We start from the raw sequence: 5,000 nt of genomic DNA on the forward strand, positions 1-5,000 counted from the left end.
GCCAGTTTGACAGAAGGGGCTGTGGAGGGCGAGTCTGGCCACCCAAGGCTTGAGGAAAAAGAGGGCTGGTCCAGAAACTGGGGCGGTGGCAGCCATGCCACCTGTTGGAGAAATCGGCAGCGCAGAGTTGGGCAGCCGCAGGCATGTCTGCAAAAATCGGCAGCCCCGTCAAAATCGGCCTGGTTGACAGAATGGGGCGGGGACGGCGAGCCTGGACAGCCAAGGCATGATGAAAAGGAGGGCTGGTCCAGAAACTGGAGCGGTGGCAGCGTTGCCACCAGTTGGAAAAATCGGCAGCGCAGAGTGGGGCTGCCGCAGGCATGTCGGGGACAATCGGCAGCCCCGACGAAATCGGCCAGTTTGACAGAAGGGGCTGTGGAGGGCGAGTCTGGCCACCCAAGGCTTGAGGAAAAAGAGGGCTGGTCCTGAAACTGGGGCGGTGGCAGCCATGCCACCTGTTGGAAAAATCGGCAGCGCAGGCATGTCAGCAAAAATCGGCAGCCCTGATGAAATCGGCCAAGTCGACCGAATTGGCTGCGGACGGCGAGGCTTGACTGGCAAGGCTCGACGAAGATGAGGGCTGGTCCAGAAACTGGGGCGGTGGCAGCCATGCCACCGGATTGAAAAATCGGCAGCGCAGATTTGTGCAGCTGCAGGCATGTCGGGAAAAATCGGCAGCGCAGACTGTTTGACGCCATGCCGGCCAGGCCAGGCGGGAAAATTCTTCAAGGTGTCAAGCTGATGAAAACGAGGTGTGCCACGGACAACGGCACCCTCCACGCACATGCCAATTCGGCAGCGCGCAACGGCTTGGGTCCGAACTTGGCAAGTCATGGGTTGTGCTTTCCACATGAAATCTATCCAGTAAAATCAGCCATATGTTTCTGAGGCTGCCCACCAAATTTGGGGGCATTCCAGGTCGGTTCCTATTTTTGCGGATTTCCTCGATTTTTAATGGTCGGGAAATTAAAACAAATACTTCCCCACCTTGAAAAATTCTGGAAAAATTAATAACGTTGGATTGGATTTTTGCCAACCTCTGTGCAAACTTTCAGCTCAAAATACCAAGAAATGAATTTTTTAGAGGGGGGGGTGAAAACTAGGACCTAGTAGTGTCTCCTCCTGCCAGAGCTGAAATAACACTCATAGCTCTTTACGGGGGTGCCCCCCGACTGGCCATGGGGAGCGCTGGCCTGCCGCGGGGGATTTGCGGGCTACTGCCGCTGTCGGACTAAGGTGAGGGGCCTCATGGCCCGATGGCATCGATGACCCTTTAAAAAACCACCACGCGCGCCCGCCCGCTCCCGTGTCCGCGCTGGGCGCTGGGGCCTGACGGCCTGGGGCCCTGGGGCACTGGGGCACTTGGGCACGTGCCGGCGTCCCCGTAGCCCGCGCGGCCATGTCAGCCCACGCGGCGCTGCGGCGACAGCCCCTGCTGGCGTGCTGCCTTCCCCGCAGGGGGCTACCTTCGGGCCCGGGCGCCCTGCGTTCTGGCCTGCCCCCTGCGGGGGAGAGGCCAGGAGCGGCGCGTCGCGTGGACTGCCCCTGTTGGCGTGCTGCCCTCCCCGCGGGAGAGAGGCTTGGCACAAGGCGTTCTGGCCTGCTCCCTGCGGGAGAGAGGCTTGGCAGAGGGCGTTCTGGCCTGCCCCCTTCGGGAGAGAGGCTAGGCGCTCCGCGTTCGGGCCTGCCCCCAGCGGGAGAGAGGCTAGGCAGTGCTGGGGCCAGCCCGACGCCACTGGCCGCGGCAGGCGAGCTGCCGGGGTTCCCGCATTCCACCAAGAAAACGTCATGCTTTCCACATGAAATCTATCCAGTAAAATCAGACATATTTTTCTGAGGCTGCCCACCAAATTTGGGGTCATTCCGGGCCGGTTCCTATTTTTGCGGATTTCCTCGATTTTTAATGGTCGGGAAATTAAACAAAATACTTCCTGACCTTGAAAAATTATGGAAAAATTAATAAAGTTGGATTGGATTTTTTCCAACCTCTGTGCAAAATTTCAGCTCAAAATACCAAGAAATGAATTTTTTAGAGGGGGGGTGACAACTGGGACCTAGTAGTGTCTCCCCCTGCCAGAGCTGCAATAACACTTATAGCTCTTTAGGGGGGTGCCCCCTGACTGGCTAATTGTGCATCAAAAGTGTCATTAAGTCTCTTGTTTTACATATGTATTTATTGTTTTTATTTGGTTGTTTTTATAATAATTGATGTGTTTTTTAGTAATGAAGTTTGTTTTAATGTTTCGATAGGTTTTTGGAGCTTAAATGAATTAATTCAGAAAATTCAACATCGGAATTCAGAACAAAGAATTGAAGAGACATTTAGTTGAAGATTGAAGCAAATCTTGGTTCAAATAAGTGCTCCAAATTTGTCCCAAAAATCAATTCTATTCCAATTCTAGAAAAGAATATCATATGATTTATTTCAAGCCCAAACTTGCCTTATGTTGTGTGCAAACTTCAACCATTAAACACTCAAGGTTTCAATGTCAATCTTAGCCCAAATAATAAGTACATTTGTATACTTATTTGATGCTCAAATTCAGCCCAAAAATCAGCCCCAAATCAGCCCTAAATCAACCCCAAATCAACCTTCAAATCAACCCAAACACAATCCATGATCTTACATGTCCACACAACAAATAACAATTGATTTATTTTGGGGAATCCATTGATCCAAGAAGGCAAGCACATGGATGGAAAGCTGGAGGGGATATTTTAACATTATTTTGGGTCAAAAAGAAGAAGGAGACACCTCATAAATGAGGAAGAAAAACGTGCACCAAAGTAGTTGTAAAGCTGTCTTGATTTGATTTTTCAGAACACCTTTCGGTGTTTTGCCCATAACTTTTGACTCAGGTGTCCCAATGAGCTGTTCTTTAATGATCTGGAAAGGTGACAGAATTGCCTATACATATGTCTCTAATAGACTTCTCCAAAAAAAGCTTCTAAGAGGGTCGAATTTCTGTCCAAAGTTAGAGTCAGATTTGTGTCCGAATTTTTTCTGAAATTGTATTGTGTTCTTCTTTATAGATTTCGGTTCTTTAGTTTGTAAAACTTATTTTTTCAGTTGGATTCAAGTTCTTTCATGTTTATTGAAGTGTTCTTATATATAATCATGGTTGGCTAAACTCTTTCTTGGATCCAAATCAAGGATAATGGTGATTGAGGTGAGTTCTTTAGGATATGAATGAATCTTAATGTTTATCTTCTTATTTTCTTCATTAATGATTTATTATTGTAAAGAAATTTTAGAAATCATTTAGGTAATGTTATAATCTTGAATTTTTATGCACAAACTTTAGTTTTGGTATAGACATTGCTTGATTCAATGTCTTACTTAATATGAAAGTACTTGTTCATTCTTAAGCAATAATCAATCTTCATCTTTCTAATCTTCATTGTAATATCTTCCGATCTAATATCACCATCGTTGATATTAGGTTGAGTTATCTTATATATGTTGAAGAAATCACCAATACATCACCATTAAAATTGATTTGGACCAAGACTTACTTTTCTTGTCATTTAAAATCTATTTACATTTTTTTTTTTTATCTTTGAACAAAAATCCATCAATTATTTTCAACCAAGTTATTGTTAATTTAATTTCTCTTGAGTTTTTTTTTGTTACTTAGCTTAATTTCCAGATCTAGCTCTCTGTGGATATGACCTCGATCTTACCGAGTTAATTACTACATCGCACACTCGTGTACTTGCGAGTTAAAATAAGCCGATCATAAAAAGCGGTCAAGCAGTGGCCATGGGGTGCGCTGGCCTAGCGCCCATAGGCCTGCCGTGGGGGATTTGTGGGCTGCTGCTACTATCGATCTAAGGTGGGGGGGGCCTCGTGGCCCGAAGTATTGCCGGCATCGATGACCCTTTTTCTGGCCGGCGACGACCCGATTCCGGCCACTGTTCCCGGGACCCGCTCCAAACCCTCGGGCGCGTTGGGGCTGCTTATCCGCGGCGGGGGCGTGGCATTCATTTGCCGTGCTCGTGCCAAGGTGCTGGCAGCCGCTGCGCGCCTGTTTGCTTGCAGGGACGTCACAGCAGTGGTGGCCGCAGCTCGTTCTCGGAAGTTGGAGGCCTGGCCGACGTGTCCGGTGCGGACCGCCGAGCTGAGGCATACGGCCCCCCACATGATCGTCCCTGTTGTGTCCCCCCGCGGCCCGTTGCCTATCCCTTCGAGATCCTCTGCGTCCCCCCCGCTGCCCGTTGCTTGTCCCTTCGAGATCCTGGTGACGACCCGATTCTAGCCACCGTCCCTTGGACCCGCTGCAAGCCCTCGGGCGCGTTGGGGCTAGCATATCCGCGGCTTGGGCATGGCATTCATTTGTTGTGCTCGTGCCAAGGTGCTGGCAGCTGCTGCGCGCCCGTCTGCTTGCCGCGATGTCACGGGGGCGGTGGCCGCTGCCCGTGCTCGCAAGTTGGAGGCCTTGCCGATGTGGCCGGTGCGTTCCGCTGAGCTCGAGGATGGCGGGGAGAGCTCTACGCTGGTGCGGGCGTGGCATTAAATTGCTGCGCGCGCGCCCATGTGTGGGCTGTCCTTGCCATCCCCGACCTCGTGGCGTGACGTGCTTGCTGCCGAGGCCTGTCCTCCGTCTTCCGAGCTGAGGCAGAGCCCCCCCCATGATCTTCCCTGCCGCGTCCCCCGCGGCCTGTTGCCCGTCCCTTCGAGATCCTCCGCGTCCCCCCCGCGGCCCGTTGCTTGTCCCTTCGAGATCCCGGTGACGACCCGATTCTAGCCACCGTCCCTTGGACCCGCTGCAAGCCCTCGGGCGCGTTGGGGCTGGCATATCCGCGGCTTGGGCGTGGCATTCATTTGCTGTGCTCGTGCCAAGGTGCTGGCAGCTGCTGCGCGCCCGTCTGCTTGCCGCGATGTCACGGGGGCGGTGGCTGCTGCCCGTGCTCGCAAGTTGGAGGCCTTGCCGATGTGGCCGGTGCGTTCCGCTGAGCTCGAGGATGGCGGGGAGAGCTCTACGCTGGCGTGGGCGTGG

At 51.7% G+C, this 5,000-nt stretch overlaps 2 long non-coding RNA genes across 3 annotated transcripts in view; one reads left to right on the forward strand and one right to left on the reverse strand.

Moving 5' to 3' along the window:
- Positions 1–5,000, forward strand: part of LOC105117014 (uncharacterized) — a 31,419-nt gene that overhangs the window by 18,082 nt on the left and 8,337 nt on the right. The gene's annotated exons all lie outside the window — the stretch shown is intronic.
- LOC105117010 (uncharacterized) overlaps positions 1–5,000 on the reverse strand; it is a 25,798-nt gene that overhangs the window by 962 nt on the left and 19,836 nt on the right. The window lies entirely within an intron of this gene.

Source organism: Populus euphratica, unplaced genomic scaffold, assembly GCF_000495115.2.
Source record: "Populus euphratica unplaced genomic scaffold, PopEup_1.0 scaffold1149.1, whole genome shotgun sequence".
NCBI lineage: Eukaryota > Viridiplantae > Streptophyta > Magnoliopsida > Malpighiales > Salicaceae > Populus > Populus euphratica.